Raw genomic sequence first — 24,166 nt, 5'->3', positions numbered from 1 at the left:
ATGTTGCCCTGAGGTGTTCAACATGACAAAATAAAAACATTACGAAATAGTGGTACGAGTATAATACATGAATGAACTAAATATGAATATTGAGAAAAAACATTAGAGCATACTTAAACTCAGATGCATTATTTTGAAATATTGGATCATTCTAAATTTCATATAAACAGTTACACGCTCTGTGTCTTTCTTACACTGGCAAACTACTGCTACCAGAACTACTACCAGATTAAGCCAGCTAGCTCCTGTTAGCCACAGCCTCATCTAGTAGCCATACGTCCCTTATTGAAACAAAAATGCCTGATCCTATACTAAATATATACAGGACGTGATTTATCAAAGCCCAACCTACTCTAATACACTTTTCAAAAAGAGAGTTTCACAAGGCATAGTGGAGACCTATAGGTAAAAGTAAAACTTTTTCATTTCAAAAAGTTATTTAGCTAAGAAGTATAGTATAAGTCAGAGCTCTTCAACATTTTGGGACAGAGACATCCACACAAGTTTAGTGTAATTTTTTTAGTGTAAAAAATTATATTACAAATTGAAATGCGCCTATAATAACGTCACAAATAACAGGTCAATATGTTCAATAACACGTAGTTTGCTGACTAAGTTTGCTGTTATAAATAGGTGCCGCACAGCGATTTAGTGAACAGAGAAAACTGTCTTCAGTGTTGTGTAACACTGAATGCTAATATAAATATGTAGGATCCATGTATTTTCAGACACATTTAAATAATGGGTTTTTTTAAAATGCATGAATAAACAATATCATCAGCCAAAAATGTTCTGGCCCCTCTGCAGTAACTTTGAGCCCTATTTTGAACTGTTTCATTATCTATGTATTTTCAGAGCAGAAGGTCTCCTGCTGCTCTCTCTCTCTCTCTGTTGCTCCTCGCCTGCTCTTTTCTCTCCTTCCCTTTCAGTTCTCTCCCTTTCTCTTGGTTCTCTCTCAAGTTCCTCCCTCTTTCATCTCTTCCTTCTGCCTCTCTCAACCTTCTGTATACTTTCTCTTATACCTATCTCTGTCTCACTCCTCCTGTCTCTCCCAAACCTCCCTCAAGCACTGGAGGGCTTCTACTCTCCTCTGCATCACAGGAGTCTCACCCCTCCTCCTACTCCTCCTCCTCCTCCTCCCTCTGCTCTTGTTATTGGAGGGTGGTGAGGGTACAACAGCATCCTGGCTGGCTGAGGCAATAAGGACAGGAGCTGTTATGAATGGCCTGCCACCAATTGCCTCATCCATGGCATCATACCACTTACAGGATGTAGTACTAATCCCCGGGGGGACATTTCAATCCCTACAAAACAGGACAGCATAAATATTCACCATTTATTATGCCACTTCCTCTTCACCCAGCCAGCCAGCGCTCTGTACTCCCTGCTGGCCAGTTTTCTTTCACAAATGTCTTTAAGCCATCACAGTTATGTTCACAATTATTACAACAGATTATGCAAACAGTTAACAGAGTTTGAACAAGACCACACGATAAAGAGCAGGGTGCTTGCAGGGTCCACTGAGTTGTAAGAGAGATTGTAAGACATTTTAGGAAACACTGGCTCATTCCAATTTCCAATGCGTATCCTTCAGGGCAAAATGTAAGGGGTACACCCTGTATCTTCGTACATTATTATTCCACGTCAATGATGTTTAAGTTATGACTGGACATTTCTGACATGGCGTCTTCCACTGGGATTTCTCTTGTGTCACTGTTGTGTCAATCCTGCCACTATCACAATGCAATTTGCAGTTCATCTAGGAAAGCATAGATGCTAGCAGTTTGTTCACAACGTCACGCTATCAATCAAGTCCATCAAATCAGAAATGACACCGCTCCGTTGCTGGCATCTAACCTTACCTTAACTCGAACCAAGCCGATGCACGACTATGACACACTAATCACCAATAACAATGCAACATTAGCCAGCCAGCAAGTAAGCTTCTGAGAAATCGGCAAACTGGTCACGATTGTTATGCTCATTATTAATGAAAGGACAATATTACCTTAAAATGCACAACACCCAGTTTGACATTTTCATCTGAAGAATACTCAGATTGGAGGGCCGTGTAGCCCTAACACCCCTGTATCCCAACACGAATCAGGACACCCTACCCCCAGACTTGAATGCGCAAAACAAAGCGACAGGGTTACATTGTGAGGGGTGTATTGAGATTGTGCCTTAGAAAAGAGCTAAGGCAGCTTCAAGCTCATTTCGGAGAAAATGTTATCTTTTTCAACATTTTCCTCCTGGGGGAAAGGCACAGTATATCAGCTGATTTACAGAGCAAATAAGTAAAGAAGAGAACTTGTGTAGCTACTGTTTATTTAGAACAACGAGACCTTGTTAGGCCTGAAATGCAGATTACTGAATTTAGATTTTCGTAGACTTTTTAAAGCCCACGGGAAGCCTGAGAGAGAACAGGTGCTTCTTTGATCTAATTCAAAACCTTTGATGGCAGCATTACGTTTCACTGTAAACAGGCTTTTGCTGGCTGCTCGCCAACAGCTTTTCTGTCAGCTGTCCCTGAGGGATCAGCGCTAATTCAAATATATTTGGCAATATGTAAAAAGTAGCGAGCTATCTCGGTAGGTCAGCCATGTCCCCCCTTATCCCCTCATTTATGTTACATAACTTTACCACTGACGGCCTCTCATAACTTCTGCCTCCATAGTTGAGTCAGTTAACATTGCAACCACAACAATGCATCTACATACAATGATGTGACTAAATAATGAACTAATATAGAAATATATAAAACACTTGTGAGGTGAGGTGTGGGGTGGTAGATCTATTTTTCCAAATTGTTGTTTTTTTCTTTCACACAGAAAGTAAAAGTATTGTAATTCGCTCTTTTGCACCACCATGACTAAAGGTATATAAATCGATTTGTGCAGAACGGGCGTCACGTCACGACAATGACAATGGCAGTCACGTTGATTGTGTTTCTCATCAACCTGTATTATTTGACAAAGGACACAATTATTATAACGGTATCTTCTTGTGTTTCCTTGTGCAGACTTGCTATATCTCTTATGAGGCTCTATGTTATTTTCAACTGGGTCACATCCTATTGAATCATAATGTGTAGTAATATTTGTGCTCCGAGTAAGTGAGCTGTAATACATGATTTGAGGGTTGTCACACCATTAAACATGTTGTCATCTTCACTGTCTCCTGTTACCATGGAGACCAGATGTGTGTTGACTCCTGTGACAATTTACATATCAGCACTGGGGTTGTTCTGCATATGTGGAATATGATTTTTTTTTCACTTTGAGAATTCACGATGCAATGATGACCATCATCGTTCCAGAATGATGACACCACCATGCACAGACATTTCAGTTTTTTCAGCACTGTGGCTCTCTAGTCCAGCCTGATATTTCTGCATATTTTGTCTAAAGCTTCAAAATAACTTAGTAAATCATTTTCAAGGCAGATTAATTTTCATACAGGACTAATTTAATGCATCCTTGATATTTCTCTTGTGTAAGCCACGTTGGGAAATACAGCACCTCTGACATATTTTGATGGAAACATAAATAGTTAGAGATAATTGTACGATTGGAACCGTTTCCTTTTTTTTCTTATCTGCATGCCAAAACAGATTGATTCTGCTGTCAGTGGTGATATGTAAATGATTCGAATCTGCATTGTAACTGAACTAACCCAATATTTGTATGACCTGATTTAATATTATAACCCCGACCTTACCGAGTTTGTAACAAAATAATATGAATAAGAAAACCAGTTACAATGAAAACAGGTGTTGCTGCAGCTCTGTGGTAGCCAGGTAGCAGAATATTATTTTAACATTATAGGCCCAAAACTTTTTACATTCTATGGCCTAAAGATGAATATGTTACACATGTATAATATAACATAACAATATAACATAAACACTGATCAAAAATATAAATACAACACTTTTGTTTTTGCTCCCATTTTTCAGAAAACCAGTCAGTATCTGGTGTGACCACCATTTGCCTCACATCTCCTTCGCATAGAGTTGATCAGGTTGTTGATTGTGGCCTGTGGAGTGTTGGTCCACTCCTCTTCAATGGCTGTGCGAAGTTGCTGGATATTGGCAGGAACTGGAACACGCTGTCGTATACGTGTCGTACACATGTCGTATCCAGGGCATCCCAAACATGCTCAATGGGTGACATGTCCGGTGAGTATGCTGGCCATGCAAGAACTAGCCACAATAAAAGGCCACTCTAAAATGTTCAGTTTTATCACACAGCGCAATGCCACAGATGTCGCAATTTTTGAGGGAGTGTGCAATTTGCATGCTGACTGCAGGAATGTCCACCAGAGCTGTTGCCCGTGAATTGAATGTTCATTTCTCTACCATAAGCCGTCTCCAAAGGCGTTTCAGACAATTTGGCAGTACATCCAACCAGCCTCACAACCGCAGACCACGCATAACCACACCAGCCCAGGACCTCCACATCCAGCACGTTCACCTCCAAGATCGTCTGAGACCAGCCACCCGGAGAGCTGCTGCAACAACCCCCCCCACCCTCCCCCCCCAAAGCAAAACTGCACATTTCAGAGTGGCCTTTTATTGTGGCCAGCCTAAGGCACACCTGTGCAATATTCATGCTGTCTAATCAGAATCTTGACATGCCACACCTGTGAGGTAGGATGGATTATCTCAGCAAAGGGGAAGTGCTCACGAACACAGATTTAGACAGATTTGTGAACAAAATTTGAGAGAAATGGATCTTTTGTGTATATAGAAAAAGTTTTAGATCTTTGAGTTCAGCTCGTGAAAAATGGGAGCAAAAACAAAAGTGTTGCTTATAAATTTTTGTTCAGTGTAATATAACACAGAGAATATGTTTGATTGTAATTAGTTGGCTGTGCCAACATGTTGCTCTGTGTAGACTACAGTATATTTTATGGTGTGAATAAGTGCACAGGTTTTCCAATGTCAACATAAGACTGTATGACAGACACTTATGTTTCTGTCTTTGTGCCGATGCAGTTCGTTGCTGCCGCTTACGGCCTGAACATGCCGGCTGCAGTACAGCTGCTGAGCTGTGAGCAGCTCCCTCCCCCAGCTGTGAAGGAACTCAGAGACGCCCTGTTCTCCGTCACCAACGAGAGAAAGTCTCTCAAAGCTCACAATGAGTCTCTGATGACCGAGATTGGCCGGCTGAAAAAGACCCAGTCAGTCAAAGTGAGCCAGCTACATACAAAACTGACAGAGAGGGATTGAGCTCTAGAAAGGGCCAGAACCACCCCCCAAGTGCTGGCTTGGTCGTCAGAGAAGTGGAGGTGCAGATGTGATCCTCTGGAGAAGAGCCTCGCCCCCCCAAACACACCAGCTGCAGGTACGCTGCCTCAGATCATCACTTTACTTCATGATAATCACCTGTTAGATTCTGACAGCTTGTGTTGGACTGGATCAGAATCAGCACTGTTTATGTGAAGTAAAATTAAAATACTGTTTATCTCTGCTCAGGAGCAGGTGGTGGCGAACAGCAAGGTGGAGGTGAGCCAGCTCCAAGAGAAGCTATGCTGCAGAGACCAACTCCTCCAGAGGGCCGTCAGGAAAAGGCAGTCCATCCGAGGACACCCTGGACCTCCAGTCTCTGTATGAAATCCAGCTCAGTGTGACGCTTTCAAAGAAAGTCTCGTCTCCAACCCCACCCAGCTGCAGGCACGCTGCCTCAGATCATCACTTTACTTCACCATTATCACCATTATGTTGGATTCTAACTACTTGTGCTGGACCGCTTCAGAATCAGCTTTTCCATGAAAACACTCTGTTCTTTCCTTTTGTATTTCCCACTAACTCGCCTCCAAACTAACCGTCCTGAAGGAGGGGGAGGAGATGAGGAGGGAAGAAAGAGGGAAGGTGGAAAATGAGAGGGAAGAGATAAAGAAGGAGGGTGAAGCAAAGATAGAGCACAAGCAGGAGGAGGAGATGAGGACGAGTGGGGGGAGAGAGGAGGAACCTGCTGCTGGGTTGGAATCAGGGGAGACATCGACATCCCTGAATCCCCAACCTGCCTCCCTCCCCCCTGCCTACCTCACCCACTGCCGTTTTCCCCTTCCTACTCTGTACCTGCAACCCCCCTACCCTAAACTGTTCACCCCAGCCTACCATTACCTACTGCCATCTTCCAGTCCGCTCCCATGTAGCTATATAGTTTACTATGGGCAGGTGCACACGTGCACACATGAACAAATTCACACCCTTACTCCCAGTGTTAGGAATAGTTTTTTTTTTTCAGGAATAAAAGCCAATTGCTTTGTCACACACACACACACACACTTACTCAATATGCAACCAAATTAAAATGGTGTCCTTTAAACCCAAAATAAACAGCTGCAGGCCTCAGTCCTGGCTTGGAAGCATTGTGACCAAATGCAAATAAAATACATGTGCACCACAGCATCTCATGTTATCATACTACATCTTGCCAAAGCAGTAGGGGAGACTGGGGTAAGATGATTTTTCATATTTAGGATCACTACATCAAGGCAATCATTGTTTTGTTGCTAACTAATATATCTGCATATATTTCAGGATGTTGTGCATCCCTTCAAACAAACAGAATGGGCTCTATCTTAACGATCTGAAACACAAGTATCAAACGCAAAACGCAAGTAGCTTTGTGGGCGGATCTCAGGCGCTGTTGCTGTTATGCCGGTGGGATAAATGACTCTTGCGCCCGACGCAAATCTAAAATGTGTTGGTCTGAAGTAGCTATATTTCTCATAGGTGTGGTTTGGGCGTAACGTGCAATAAACCAATCAGAGCATCATCTTACATTCCCTTTAAAAGCAGGCGCGCTTGTTCCATGGCGGATTGCTATTATAATGGCGAATTTGCCAGGCGCACACCAGGAGCGGTTCACAGCCGAGGAGACCGACGTTCTCGTCAGGGCCGTAAGACCGAGAAGTGGCCTTGTATGGGGATGGGAGAAACCCATCCAAATTAGCTTTGGTTAAACAGGCGTGGGAGGATGATAACGCATGACATCGCACCAGGCCTCGGGAGCAGTGCGCACGGGCCGAGCAGTGTGCAACGGCCAGCTGATGACGGAGCAGCACAAACACCAAGGTGCAGAGGATCCAGACCCACTACACGCCGTGGCAGCATTGTCAGACCGGACAACACTGTCCAGGATGCGGCAAGGTATTAATGCCCGTCTTGACACACATCGCGCATTGCCACTCCCGGAGGTAAGAAGAATTACTTCTTCTGTTTAAATCTTTTCAACTTTTTTTGTATGGTTTGCAAAAATGGGAACTGCTTCCTTGTAGATGAGAGAAGCAAAGTGTATGCACGTTGAGCACACGCTACATTATGGCCAAGCATGCGCCCTTAAAATAGCATCTGAATAAGCGCCACTGACTTTAGACTAGGTTTTTCCTGGTCTGTTGCGGAATTGTTTTCTGAAACGGCAAAATAGCACCAGTGAACGTTCGCGCCAGAACACGCCTCCTCTTTTCGCTGAACCGTCCCCGGGAGCGCAAATTCATTCCCTAATATAAGGACGTGTGCCTGCGGAGGGAAAATTCCAATGTGCGCCGAATGCAAAATAGGAATTACACAAGCGCCAGTGTACAAAGTCAATTGCGCTTAGTGCAAGATAGAGCCCAATGAGTGTAAACATAACTGTTTCGATTATAAAGCATGTCCAAAAAAAGTGGTCTTGTGGAACAACTTACCCCGTGTATGGGGTAAATTGATCATAGGAGCAGGGTAAGTTAAGCTGGGGTAGGTTGTGAGCTGAGCTGACCATAGACATATATGCGTGTACGCTGCATTGAGCGCTGAATCGTACGTAGACATTGCCACCGTGTTGGATGTGTCAAACTGGAGAGAACGGGGAAGATGTTGCATTCATGTTGTGCTTGGGGATGTTTCAAGTGTTTTACAGTCGAAACCAGATCCCACGGGATTACCCTTCACAGGTAAGAGTGAACAATTACTTTTGATTGTATTTGGTTATTATAACATCATTTTGAGAAGAGAATATGCTTACTTTGTGGGTAATACTACAAAGTCCCGCTTTTATATGATGTTCTGTTCTAGGCTGGGCAATATGGATATAACTAAGTGTAATTTTGATCAAATACCTCTATTGATACAGAGAGAATATCTTAGGGATGACTATTGGTGCTTTTATGTGGTTTTGAGATAATAATGATATACTGCCCAGTCCTTTTGTTCTCTTGTTCCATATGCCGCATCAAAAGTTCAAATGATGCTTTGTTCTCTGGTTCCAATGTTTTTGCAGTCTTCTGTTTAGTTTCTGGTGGACTTCTACCTCCACTGTTCTTCATTCCTTAGAGGTGTCATAATGGTATGTATGGCAGTGTTGATGTTTCCAAGCTTTCTGTTATAATATTGTTTCTTGTTCCTTTGACATCTACAAATGAACGAAATCATGTAGTGCTCTCTTGAGGTATCTTGGTTTGCCGTGATAACATTGACAAAACATTTCCTTTTAAAGGTGCCTATCTGTCATGGGATCCATCATCAACATTGACACCCTGATGTCGATGATTCCAGAAAAGCTTCAGCTTCAGCTTCAGCATCAGCGGTACATCTTGACCTACCGCTTTAGCCAGGATCACTTGGAGCTCCTCTTCAATTCAATCAGGGCATCAGGTAGGATATCACAAACACTTTACAATTTTCTCTATTTCTGCATAAATATGACTTAAAACATTATTTGATTTTTCACAAGTCCTAAAACTACACATGTAAAAGAAATGACAGTTGTGCGTGTTCCAGTTCCAGGAAATCTTCCGCCGTCCGATGGTGCAGCATGATGTGTCTCTGGCAGCACAGGATTAGACTGTGTCCCAGTCTGCTTTTGAGACCATTCCACATCCACTCCACCTCCATCCCCTTTCACCAACATTCGTGCCATTGTGTTTGACCATAGCTACCAACCCGCTTTGGTGGCCTTGTGGACAATGCCCTTGTTTACATCTCAGGGTTTGTCGTTCACCAAAGTTTTGCAAAAGCTGTCTTGTGATGTGCGTCCTGGTAGTTTGGTGACTGATGCCGTACCTGCCTCCTTTGATCAGAGCTACTAGCTCACACTGAAAAACAAAGGAGGGCGGATCATTCCTTCTGAGGGAACAGCGAAGGTGGTCGGATCAGCTGAGCGTTTCATTCGCCAGGCAGCGTCAGGGCAAGCTGTCGAAGTGTTCTTGATCAGTCAGTTTGTCCGGGCTGAGATTGGTTCAGCGGATGTGTTTTTTCTTGGGGGGCAAATTCAGGAAAAAACAGTTTGGAATTGACAACCACCATTTTGTGCAGATGTCGCTGGTTGTGTCTGTCACAACCCGAGGCTGCACCACATTGCCAAACGGAACACTTTTTAGTTACAGAGTGGCAACGCACAGAAAAAGCTGTGCAAAACAATTCTTTTCAAAGTGTGAAAATATTGCTTTTTCTGGCTTACGCACACACGCACACGCACACACACCCACCTACCCACACACACACACACACACACACACACACACAAACGAACTGTAGTTATATAGATATAAAAATGTATATGCATATGTTCTTCAATTTGGGTCAGTTTAAATTAAATTAAAGAGGACTGTCTAGACCTGCTCTATGTAAAAGCCAGCCAGCCAGTTGCAGTGTCTTATTTTGATTTGCAGATTTTGTTCATTTTTTTCCCCCAGGGATTGTCATCATTAGTAGTTAAAACCACTGGATATAAAAACGATTAATCAAAATCAGTTAAATGTAAACGTCTGTGCTTTTTATTCCCACAGATGTCACATTTACATGTCAGGATCTGGTTATTATAGAAACAGCTTCAATATTTAACTGCAGTTTATCGTCACAGTAACAGCGTTGCATACATTGGCAGCTGTAAACACTATGAAAACATTATTAAAATACATATGTGGGTTTGGTGCCTACCTGTATACTAAACATAAGGAACGTTAACAAGAACGTAACAAACGTTGTTTTTGGTACCTGTCTGCTCCCCAAATATATTCGTATGTTTGTGACTGGGCGAATGAGAGGCATTAACTTATAGCACTTTGTGGAAGCACGTGTTATAAAGTTCACTCCATTGACTTGTATTAGTTCACAGGGCAGTGCTGACGTATCGCAGCAACGGGCCAACCTGCTCAATGCAGCATCTACACATATCTGTCTATGGAGCTGACCACCCTGCTCCTCTGTGCCCTGTAAACAACCCTGTTTGAATTTCAATTAACTTTATTAACACAATGACGGAGACTTAATAGTCTGCTAAAACTCTGTATTTAATGCATAATTCATTGTTTTAAACACTTATATGAACCCATTTTAATGTCACTTTTTATGAACATCTTATCTTGTTTATTTGTAAACATCTGTCAGTCTGAAATAACATTTTTATATTTCTATTTAGTCTGGGCAACAATAATATAGACGAACTAGAGCAATAACTGATTAGTTTCAGCATTCAGTTTGGATATGCGTCCATGGTAACAGCCTGGCTCTAGTCATGGTGATGCTGGTCTGTCAGTAGCTCTGCTGGAATAGCTCAACAACTATTGAATGGAGAGAGCATCGGTGCAGACGCTCTCAGGGTGAACTCTGCTGTATATAGTGGTCCTCTGCAAGCAAGCTAACACGGCAAACTGTGACGGTGAACATAGTTGGCATTATGCTGCATTATGTTGGACATTAGCATGCTGACTTTAGCATTTAGCTCCAAGCACAAGTGTGCCCATACGTACAGCCTTGCAGACCTGAAGCTGGATTTGTGTTTCGTGAGGTAGCTTCGGTATGAATGTTCTTGTTATATTATACACTGAGAGTTAACAAACAAAGAAGCTGAACCTAAAGAAATATGAGAAGGATTTGGGAGTGCTGTAAGAACAGGGGCGCAGCATACAATTCTGGACTCTGTACATGGATATGCCCCGCGATGCCCAAACCCATTTCCACATATTGCTAAAACTAGATATTAACGATCAAAAGCCGACGCATATTTTGCAGTATTGTATTGTTAAAGGCGATGTAGAAATTTAAACTCTGAATTTTAATATTTACAATATTAATGAGGTAACAAACATAAATCAGCAACATTATACTTTCCATAACCGAATAAACAAGAGGTTCTAAGGTCCCCAGAACACTGTTTGAAGCTAGAAAGGTGGCAGGGTCTGCTACATGTAAACAAAGTAACACAGTATGAAATTGTATTTCAAGGTCAGTTTGTTTATTTAGTTCATTCATTCAGGAAAACAAAGAGTTTTTTTCATTTATTTTTTTTATTGTAGGCATGGAACAATCCGTTAATGAAGATCTTTCTCTACTGATTAAAATGTATTTTTTAAATCTACAAAGTGCACCTTTAAATTCAGTGAAGTACACTGTGCCCTATCTCTAACACTAGAATTGTGATGATAACATTATCACGTGCAACTGCAGTTATACCTATGTGTTATAAACAGAACAACATGAAGTTCAACAACACATATTCCCAACTGAAGGATTAGAAGAAGTGCTTGGATTAGTTTCTTTTTGCAATTTTTGTGCTGAGTGTTTTAATATGAAAATTAACCAGATGTGGTGTCGTTGTTTCAATGTGTGACTTCCTGTCTGCTCTGTGCTGCATTCAGCTCAATTGTTCTCAATTGGTCTAAAACTATTTAGACTCGGAATAATCAGGTGGGAGAAGCCATCTCTCCCCAACAATGACCCACATCACAAAACAATCACAAGACAAAAATCTTTCTTAGTTAGGTTATGTTACGTAAGCCAGCTGTAATAGCAAACCCATGTTTATGTTTATTGATATCTCTGTTGGGCATATCAATTATTAAAGCAGCAAAGGAGGACGTCAAGTAAAGTAGGATAAAGAGCGAGAAAGTCTGCACTGGGTGGAGGTTGGGATGGAACAGGACTTTCACCCAGTTCAGAATGGTGAGTTCTTTTAACTCATTAAAGTGATTCATTTACATTACATACATACCATGATGTAAGTTACCTACATAACAGACAGACAATCTGAACTAAAGTCACTTAAGTACTAATGTTATTTGAACCCTACATGTTCAGTGGATCCATGAACTTGCACAGACATTTTTCGTAAACAGGAAAGAAGCCATATGTCAAAACAAGAAACACTTTTTACATTTTACTTGAGTAAATGTACAGGAATCTTCAAGTCTGATGACAGTTTTATTGTGAAATGGTAAAACCAGCGGTAATATGTTGGATACATATGTTGGGGAACAGAAGCCATTATCTATGTTGCCTTCAAAGCCACCATACTAATCTAAAAAAAAGCAGTACTTTACACGGCGGAACATGGGAGTTGAGTGTTTCTGCACAGTTGACTGCTCTACTCCGAAATCAGTCCGCCTGTGGAAGATAACATCAGACTAGATAGTGTAACATCATGAAGCACAGAGAGAGAGCTGAATTATTGTGCTACATGAACCATACAGCAGTTATATTGTACAGTGACTTTTGCATCGATAACGACAACACCGACAGTAGCAGAGAGAGGATGAGCAGACGGGAAAGGAAATGGAAACAAACCTGTAATTTAAAAATTACATTTCAAAATAAAGGTCTCTGAGCATGAAGAATTCACTCCTATGATTAAATGTTGTTTAAAAAAAAACTCTCACCTGTTGAATGTTATTTCCACATTGCTTAGTTTTCTGCATCGCTTTTCATTAGAAAACCCCAAAATTCTGGCACTTCTGAACGAGTCAGACCACCAAAGCAAGATTGTGATGGCAGAGATACATCTCACAAGCATGACTGCAGCCACCTTCTGTATATCTACCGTAAGTTGTTGATAGGGTTGCCAACATCCTGAAAAATAAATAAGGGACACCTAGTTGGCAAAATAAATATTTATTTAACAGAACTGTCCTGCTTAACTAAAAACAGTATAAAATAACCGAAAACAATAGAAAGTTGCTACTTTCTTACTGATATATGTATAGTTCATGTGTAGTATATCAACTGCCTGGGCAGTATAAATTATGTACGTTACATCTATCTATCTATGGACTGTTTGAACTGACATGTGTAAGGTTGTATATATGTATGTATACAGTATAGTGTGTATTCTTTATCTATTAATCATCGATGTATTACTTTTATGTATTATTGATCTATTTTATGTATTCATCTATCGATTGTATGTGTTTATAACACTAAACAATTTTTCGGGCCATAATATACTGATGTTTATTGGACCTCTGCCTCCGGTGTTGTCGGTGGACAACAAACCGGTCAAGGGTCCACCTGGTTGTCCCTCACATTTTTAATGTGTCGACCACTAGAAGCATGCTGTTTCACGTCAAACAGTCCACCATGGGCTACAGAAAAGGTGCGCCAGCAGACAGTGCATTGCGCCTTGTAGACATTATCTACACATTTTCCAGCCACATGTTTTCTGTTCTCCCATTCGAGTCTGTATTTTTGCAGCCTTTTCTTTTTTTGTTTTCATCGGAGTAACGTAACTGCTCATGGTGGAAGGCGTACCATCTGCAGTGTCCTGTGAATCTGTCACGTCCGTGTTATCTATGCTAGATTGTTTTCCCAGTTGCCCCAGTCTCTTGTCTTTAGACCAATGAGAAGAGCCGGATTCTGCATTGTTATTCTCGTGTGTGAGTGTGCTGTCAGCTCATTGGTCACAGAGCAGGAGAGGGCTGGCAATAAGATTACCCTAAATTTTCATATAAAACACCCTGTCATTCATTGATTCCATTGACACTTTAAAGACCATTTTGATTCTCACGGAAATACGGGACCAAGTGTGTTTCCCTTTTCAGCTCAATACGGGACGCTTAATTTTGTTTCTAAACACGTGACAATTCTGTTTTTTTAAGGGACGGTTGGCAACCCTAGTTGTGGAGCTGAACAAAAAGGAGATGATCTTGTGTTGCGTTTGGTGTTATTTACAGCAGCAGCCTCTGGCAAGTTGAATCAATACTTTTTTTTACATTTTAGCTCTAACTAACAGAAGCTAACTGGCAACATGTGCTAGCATTGTTCGGTGTGCTAGTTTAAGAGAGGCTAGGCATGTGATTGGTTGAAAACTGAGGGCTTCTCTGACTGGCAACAATGTTGTATATTTTATTGCAAAATGTAATATCAAAACTATGAAATGACAATTGACACTTGGAAAAATGCCATAATACGTTTTTTGCATCCTGAAATGAAATCAAATTGTATTATTATTATTACTATTAATATTTGTAGTTGTAGTTATTTTTCTATCCCTTTAATAATGAACATTTCTGGGTTCCATACCTTTCAGTTTGAGAGCACTATTAAAAATCACTGATCATTATGATTATTTTCCATAAAGGTGAGCTCTCAACTCTGATATTAATTTACAGTGTCAAGGACTGAGTGGCTGTTTGGCATCTAACATCAAAAGTCAATGCTATCTACTGTGGCTTATTTATTCAATAATCTCTATTTTGCATTTATTCAGGAATTCAATGATATCTTATGATTCAGACCATTCACTGAACCCTAGCTTGAGCCTCTGCTGAAGGAGATATGAAAATTGAGCCATTCCCCGAGAAAAGACAAATCCTGTTGCGTGTTCCCCACTAATCCTCCCTTTGGACGGTAAATGCATCGCCGCGCTTCGAAACACACCACCCAGGGTGAACTGTGATGTACAATCTCCAGGAGACAATGGAATTGGTGAGTGTATTTTCTCATCTCATGCCTCTGCCAAGTTCACATGCCCACACACACACACACTCCGGTGCCAACTGCATCCCTCCCCCCGCCCCCGGCCCTCACAACCCATCCGCCACCGCAAACCACCATAATATGACAGATTTACATGCCGGGAGGCATTGGTAAGAATATATAGACAACAAGCAAACTTTGTATAAGGACTGTATCTTGCACTTAAGGACAGTTTTCTCCACAAAATGAGGCAGTGAATAATAGTCACTTTGAATGAGAATGAGTTTATTCTCATCTCTTGTAAAAATGAATCCATTGTCTCTACGAAACGACTCTTAATCCAAATATAATATTGCAGCTAATGGATACTGCATTACAATACTGGGAAGGCATTGGCATTTTCAAACAGTAAATCTGACCAGCATGTGGCGATTATGAGGGGCGCAGTGCAGCAGAGACTATCCTGTTGCACATATGCTGTCAGCTAATCTCATTACTGAGAAACAGCAGTCTCCACGGTTGGCATGTTGTGTGAGGTTAACACAATGCAAGCGCACACACACACACACACAATGCGTTGCTGTCGAATATATCCATTTCACTTTCAGCACATTTGTATGTGTCGATAAAGATCTTTGCTCGCCTCTAATGAAGGTTGCGATTGATTTTACATTCCGGGCATGCCGTGTTTTCCTAGACATCGGATTGGGATGTTCCAGCATTAAAATGTATATTGTTGCACGAATGCACGTGGTTTTGTGGACAATTCCTTCTGACTGGAAATTAGATGAAGTGTATCACATCCAGAAATGTATGCCATTAATGTTTACTTTTGTGCTGACAGAATTTAACAGTTCAAGGTGAAGCTTATACCTTTTTTCCTCCCATTCAACGTGGATCTGCATGCAGTTTGAATGTACGTTCTCAGTTAAAAACCACTAGGCATTCATTCCTTTCATGGTTTTGTTGTATGTCATTTAGAGGCCATCTTTCCTGGCTGTCAGGAACAATAACATTTCTGTGAAAGAATTGTCTAGTCACATCGTCGGGTTTTAACCTCTGCTGAATTGAATAAAATCCAGCACCAGGAAGGACATATTATTGAATTGACAGCTTCACACTAGCGCGAGCCAAACCTCCTCCTTTCATATATGCATTTGATTCCACACAATTAGATTACTTTAATATCAGTCACATTTCTTCCACCCAGTGTTTCCACACAACATCAGCATCATATTTCATTATGTGCGACTACTTTGAGGTCCTCCTCTGCACCCATAAATACCGGGGATTATTCAATTGCTGTCAATCTGTCTGCTGCCTCATAAATTTACTGCCATCACAGAGGGTCCTGGGATTGAAGGGGAGAGCTCCTGAATCTCAGATTGATTTCTGCGTGGGGGATGAGGGGTGTGCCGTACTGCATGCGAAGCACTCTCCGGCTGTAGCCACCGGTGCACTGACACAGGATCCACTCGCCCAGGGCTGTGCCTGATCTGTGCAGCAGTGGTCACATGGATGCCACCGGCCTCAGACATGCAACTCTCATGAATTATTAACAGGTGGGGGGGGGGGGGGGGGGGGGGATACAAAAGACATGCAATCGCGACAAACCTGGGTAGTGAGATGCTCTGGTTTGACGGTGGATTGAGATGACACTTCATTGAAGCCATTATTTGCTTCTGATCAACAACCTAATATGCAAAGCTCGAAACAAAGTGGGCAGCGCTAACCAAACGGTGAACGTTAAAGCGTGAAATTGCTATATTTTTAAGTTTTTACCTGTACTTGTTTCTAGTTTCAGCCGGTTACTTGCACAACCCTATATAACACACTGTGATGCAGTTGTTGGCACATATGAAGCAATTTAAAGGTTGATTACACATTTAATTGTGCTACAAATGGTTGCCCATCAGAACCAGAGTGGAAAAAGACATTAAGATTACCTAGATCAGGTTTGCCGTTGTCATGAGATAATTGGTTGAGCAGGGTTTCAAATCTATTGGACGATGAATGGGTGGGAGTTGCTATGGTCAGTGTCCAAGTGGAAGTTAAAAGTACAAAGATTGCCAAAAGTTTAAATACAAGCATCTCTCAAATGTGATGAATATAAGAAACATTAAAAATACAGGTATTCAGTGCCTTCTGACTTTTAGTAGAGTTAAAAAGGCTGAAAGTACAGAAAGTGCCAAAACAGACATCCGTCAAGATTCAAGGAAACATGACAAATTCAGTTCTTTTATTAATGCCAAGGGGCTCCACTGTCGACGGAGTGTGAATTCAATATTCTTCCCTTCTGGGAGAGGGCGGGATTTTTTCTCATTCCCCAAAACTTTAATGATGCTGCAGAGCCGTGGTTGGCATGTTCATAATGTCGAGAAATGGCAGAGTCCATGTTTTGTGTCCATGTTGCGGTGTTACCATAAGATATGCAATCTTTAATGCTCTTTTTGTATGTCCAACATAAACCAGGCTGCAGGGACATTTCACCATGTAAGTAATGGGTGTACTGCTGCAGTTAATGAAGGATTTGATGGGATATATTTTTTATTTTTTCTACCAGCCATGTGGATGTGTTACTTGGTGTTTGACGAGTTAGAACATTGTGCACAATGACCACAGCGAAAGAAAGTCGTAGGTTGATTAGACAGCCAGGAGGCAGTGTGAGGATGTTTTCTGGTGTCAGAATGAGCCGGTCTGTCATTCTGATAACGTTTAAATGCGATCAGGGGACGCACAGAGCTGATATTATTAGGAGAGGGGTCACTTCTGAGGACTTTTCCATGTATAAGGATATTATTTTTTAACCTTCCCGTTAGAGGATGTAATTTATCAGTGTCCTCCAGTCCCTTTTTCTCCTTTGAAAGTTGTTGTCCTCAGCTGCATTTTGCTGGAGGCGCTGCAGAGAACCCTGTTTCTGCTCAATTAAACTGTCTTCATGCTTACATGTCCAAGTGACAGTTGGTTGTTCCTTCATGCATATATATATATATATATATATATATATATAAATATATATATATATATATATAGATATATATATAGATATATATAGATATATATATATATATATATATATATATATATATATATATATATATATATATATATATATATATATATAGATATATATATACATATAGATATATATAGATATATAGATATATATATAGATATAGATATATATATTTATAGTTATGTTTATACATATATAGATATAGACATATACACCCAGGCACTATTTCTATAGTGCATGTATTCATCAACAGTTCCCCCGAGGATCTGTACCTGTATACACAAATCTGGGGAAGTACTGAAAGTTGACAAGTTGCCATTACAGCCGTGGCATCTCCCCACAATCAGTGGCAGTTAGTGAACAATATTCTGCTTTTACCTTCAGTGTTTTGACAGATGTGTCTGGGGAATGTATGTGAAATATGCAAACCTTTATTTCATAAATAAATTATTATTATTCTTATTACTGTTATAAGTGGTTTATTCAATATTGTTGTAATTTCGACACTCTATCAGTGCCCTGTAGTTGGCAAGTAGTAGGGTTTAATGTCAGTATAATAGGCTGTTCTTCATCACATGACATGTGGGAAAGGGTCCTGTTTTTTTCTCTTTCTCCATAATATATTCTGCCTATTGTCGAAACCAATGTCTAATAAGTAAAAAAAAAAAAAAAGGATAACATTAATTTACCTCCTACCTGAGGTAGTTTTATCAGCAACTGGGGGGGCACCCTGTAAAGTCTAGCCAACTACTTATTCATACACACATATCATAGTATTTAGAACCAACAGATTCACAGAGGATGCCATATCCACTGCCCTCCACTCAGTCTTAACACACCTTGAAAATAACAACAGCTACATCAGGATGATGTTTGTTGACTTCCGCTCAGCATTCAACACAATCTCACCCATGAAGCTGATCACACTCGGCAACTGAATATCAGACTTCCTCACAGAAGAAGTGGTAATGCTAAAGAGAGACGTCTGCACAGAGCCAGAGGGATATTAAAGGTGAACAGCCACCCCACAGCCTGTTCACCCTGCTGCCGCCTTGCAAAAGATACAGAAGTATCCTCCACCAGCCTCACCCTCCATCCACTCTTTAAAATTGTTTGTTTTTTTCTATGATGCAACATGAAGGGGCTCAAACTTCGGTTTCCTTGTTCAACCCTGGTGTTGTAAAATGGTAGATAAGTGAACCTCGTACCTTGCTGTCGCTGTCAGCAGCAGACACTAAGTTTCAGTAATGGTGGATCCCATAGACAGTCAATAGTCATCAGATTCTTCTCTAAAAGTGATTGATGGTAAGAAGTTGAAACAGGTAGTGAAATTCATCTTTAACAATATCTGAAAGCACATCAGCAAATCATCGGTGTGAAAAAATGTAAAAACACAATAAATACACATGTGCTATGATAATGTCAGCAAGTTAACATTATCTGAACGTCTGCCAGTCCAACCAGTGGATTTTGAGATCTTTTTAAAGGACAAGTAATTGTTATGATTCATAAAGGTCTGATGAGTCCCCGAGTTGTCATCTGTGATGTAGCCATATTGTCTATGAAATGAAAGGGTTTGGTTTCCTTACACCAACTCACATTTTTTTGACACAGGTGGAAAAACTCAGTATCACAATAAGAAATCAGAAAAAAAAACGAAAAAAAAAAAAAAAAACGCCAGAAGCAAGTTGCGGTTTAAAAACCATTTGTGAATACTACTGTGCAAGCTTCTGACAGAACTAGAAGGGTTGACGACCCCATGTGAAGAAACCTCTTTATTCACATCAGTTTCTGTCCCTCTGAGTAGTATATGGTTTGTAAGTGCACTTTCACCTCGAAGGCAGATATAACCAAATAGCATTACTAACACACACACAGATGATGCAAAGCTTCCAGTGAATATGTGCAGAAAAACTATCCGAGGTACTTGAAACACCCGGTGTCTCCTATAACCTTCCCTGGTTAAGGTGACAAACAGACGTGGATGCTGGGTTTGTTATGGAGCCACTTTGTTTTTTTTTACAAAGACTTAAGGCCTCTGTAATTATTTCTTGGCTACTTTCTCTTTGTCACATGTGAGGTACTTGACAGACAGCTGGAATTACAGTGTACGATGTTAAGTGCTGCCAAAGCCAGCCATGCTAATACCGCCTCTCATCCTTAACTGCACATGAAATCTGGATAGCTTGAGGCGGAGGCATTCTAGAAGCTTGTAGTGTATATAATATTCATGCCTGATGAAAACCTTTTTTTTTTTTTTTTTTTTATTTAACTGTTCTTACATATTCTCCCTGGTTTTTAATTATTCAAAACTCTGACATTATGTAGGAGAGTTTGAGTGGAAAAGTAAACTGTTCACTCATGGGTCAATATAGGGAACTCGAGTGTGGCTCGGACTGGTTTTCATGTCTGCTGGTAAACTGTCTCTTTCACTGAAGGTCAAACGAAACGGCAGCTGCAGACACAAAAGACAGACAGTGCGTTGTTGAACTGCCGTCTGAGTGTGGCTGCACTTGAATTCATCCATACATCATGCTCAATTGTATGTGTCAAAAGTCGAATTTTGAGCTTAAACATTATAAGTGAGATGGAATGTGTACTCTGCAGCTATATAATACGGCTTTTCCAAAAAACGTCTGAAGCACTTTATTTGCTTATCATTTCACCTCCCATCTCTGTTTCAGAGAGCGCTGACTTCGGCAAACGGGACGAGCTCCGTGACTTTTCCACCAGACTAAAGCATTGTGTTTGTCTTGCCGCGGCCTCCTCTCCCCCCTCGGCAAACACTGCTGTCGCACGGGGCTCCTGGACCTTGCTGAGTTCTGAATACAGACGCAGGCTTGTCTATCAGAACGGCTCAGTCAGCACAATTCCTGCAGCGCAAAAGAGACCTGGTCCCGCGGCAACACCCCCCACCCTTCTTCACCCCAAGTGTTCTCTAATAGCACTCCACTCGATGTGTGAGAAGCCCAGCTTGTGGTAGACCACAAAGCATTGAATCATTGTTTGCTGATAAAACACTCAACACAGCGAATGCGTACAGGCAGTCCATCTCCAGAGTGCCAGCAATGACTGCAGATGAGACTGGGCAGCCCACGCTGGTCGATTTCATTACAGGCAGATATAATGGCATTGTGTTTAGCGAAAGGGAATGGCAACTTCACTGGATACCGTTTCCCAGGTTTCATTTTGTATTTCTTAAGCCAGCCCAGGTGGGGGTTATCAACAAACAGGATTGGGGCGGATTTTTGGTTCATGACTATAAAGGGATAATCTCATGACTTCTGCAACAGCTCTCTGCGGAGGGGCTCACATTTAATAATTGGGCCGGCTTCCCAAATGAGATGCAGGAATCCAGCATGAGGGGTGAATGTTTGATGCAACGTGTTTCAATTCTCTCCATCTCCGAGAAACACTGCTCTCCGCGGCATTAAAAGTTAAAATAATACGGTAAACAAAAACACGGTAGTGACCTTATTTTATTTTACCATATCATTACCGGACCAAAATAAATAAATAGACAAATCCCCTTCTCAGTGAAAAAGAAAATAGGCTCCAATTTTCATGCGAGGCTCCCAGACTCTGATGGCGATGAGAAGAAGGGCTTCGACAATTACCCATCAACGAGAGATGTGCACTCAGGTAAAAATAGCATGCGGTACACGCAGAGCTTGTTCTGCTGACTGAGAACCAACGGGCAAAAAACAGGCTGAACTGAAGACTGTCAAATTAGGCACCAAATTATGCATTAGGCAGCAAAGGCATGGCTGGTGACTGCTGTGCTGTAAAGCAGGACAAGTGCTCCGGGAGGTGAGACTGGGAGGTTGTCTCCCTGTAATGGAGCCTGACACCCCTGTGAAAGAGCAGACAGAATGGAAAAAAATAAATCTTATATCCTTTAAATTCTACACTCCGCTGAATTATTTAGGTTCTTTTTTAACGTTAGTTTAACGTTGAATCAGTCTTTCCCTATGCGCAGCCGACACTTTCACTCAAACTGCTTTTTTTGTGCGTTTTGCAGTCTGCTGATGACTAAGAGCGCTCTACAGCACACGCCTCATTAACCCATTCGCACGCACATTCATACACTGATGAGAGAGGCTTCCATGCGAGGGTGCCAACCTGCTCATCAGGAGTGATGCAGTGCTTCCTATCAAAGGCACCCCGCGGTATTCCTGTGCTCAACCATTCACACACACACAGACATACACACACACGCACACACTCAAAGCCATCGGGAGCAATTTGGGGTTCAGTATCTTGCCCAAGGACACCTGGACTTGCAGTAAGAGCCCGAGATAATCCAGTGAGCATCAGCACTGCCTCCTGAGCCACAGCCATCCCTATAAGGACGTGTGATACAAGAGTTTTTAAGAGCTTCAGTCCATCTATACGTTATTTTATTTCTTCTAATAGGCATCAATGTTATTTATACTTTTTGGTAACACTTTCTATGAAGCCCGCTCTTATAACGCATTATGATGCGATCATAATACAGTTATGATGAGGTTATAATGATCTATAATTGGTGTTATAATTACTTATACATGTTCATGATGTGTTGTAATAACAATTATAAACAGAATATAATGTTTTTTTTATAATGTTTTATAAGGGTTCGACCATCATAATGTATCATAAAGTAGTATAACTAATCTCTCATGAAAATATTATAATCACTATTATCATACTTTATAACGTGATTATAATTTATTGTAAGTGTTATGTCAAATAATAGCCGTATGAGAGTGTATAATGCTTAAACAGTGGTTATAAACCATTATAAGCGGTCATTGGATGCCACCAGAATGTCCTCACTTTACTTAAAGCATCCAATGACCGCTTATAATGGTTTATACACTCTCATACAGCTATTATTTGACATAACACTTATAATAAATTATAATCATGTTATAAAGTATGATAATAGTGATTATAATATTTTCATGAGAGATTAGTTGTACTACTTTATGATACATTATGATGGTCAAACCCCTATAAAACATTATAAAAAAAATTATAATCTGTTTATAATTGTTATTACAACACATCATGAACATGTATAAGTAATTATAACACCAATTATAAATCATTATAACCTCATTATAACCGTATTATGATCACATCAAAATACGTATAAGAGTGGGCTTCATAGAAAGTGTTACCTAATTTTTTCTGTACCGTATGTGAGTCGATTGTTACGTGGTGTGAAAAATTCGACCTCCCCCGTTTCGCGGTTGCCTATATATGCCTGTGGATGATTTGTTTAAGTTGTTGAATGCTGCTGGACTTGGGTCGGATTTTCAGCAATAGTCCAAAGGACAGACATCCTGCATGTCCTTGAGTGCTTTGTCTCACAAAGCCCCTTTAAAGTAGGGCCGGGTCGTACATTAATATTAATGTTTAATCGGATTGATGGATTGATTGAATCCTATTGTGAAAACGTGATTTTGTCACATTTACCAAAAATGTGTTATCCAAATGAATCAATATAATCTAAATGAATTACACAAGTGTTTCCTTATATCTGATGTAATCCAGAGCAATACAAAACAGCTTACAGTTCATATTTAAAAGACGGCCAATACTGTGAACCTTCTTCTTATTCCGGGAAATGTTTGTAAAATGATCCTAAATGGCTATTCCAGTCCAGCCCAAAGTAAATTCAAAGCTGTTGTTGAACCATTCAGAGTGGAGCCGTGGTTTGGGGCTCTTTTGATGGGCTGTGAGCAAAGCTGTTAGAAGCCCTTAAAGTTCTTCTGACATTAATCTGCAGGAGTTTGAGCACACTGAATTAGTTCTTTCCCTTTCTTGCCTCAGTTTTTTTGATGCAAATATAAGCCTGCTGATGAACTGTAACTGCCCCTATTTGCTGGAAAGCAGTGTTCAAATTAGATTACAATATCGCTGAGTAAACACGGGATCCAGGTTGTTACCGCAAAATCCCCCTGATTGAGATAAACACTGCCTATTGAAAGAGCAAAACGCATCCAACTACATAAACTTGCATCACTTCCAAGTTTAAAAAAAGTGTCATAAACTATGGATTTCATCGGGAGGCTGCCATGCGAGTAACTCAGGAGAGAGGAGCCCATTGAGGCAATGTGATTGGGATTTTGGGCTATATAAATAAAACTGATTTGGTTTGATTTAGAGTAGAAATAAGAGGGAGTGGGTCGCTTATCTTCCCAATCACTAATGTGTGGTTGCAGGCTATCGGGCGGGCATAGAGGTAGAGGCATAATTACGTCTGCTGTGAAATGAGTTGTCCTATCCTTACAGATAAAAGCATGAAAAAGCATTCACGATCACAATTTCTTTGCCATTTGGTCAACATTTAATCACAGACCGTGTGGTGGATCTAGAGAAGACAGCTTAGGTTGGAGTTCGATGCACTGCTAAAACACCCCGGCACGAGACACAAATGTCATACATGCGAGTTTGTTCTGTTTGTTGATGTGATTTAATCT

The sequence above is a fragment of the Sparus aurata genome, chromosome 6 (genome assembly GCF_900880675.1).
Source record: "Sparus aurata chromosome 6, fSpaAur1.1, whole genome shotgun sequence".
Lineage (NCBI taxonomy): Eukaryota > Metazoa > Chordata > Actinopteri > Spariformes > Sparidae > Sparus > Sparus aurata.
Note: the sequence above shows the minus strand (reverse complement) of the source record.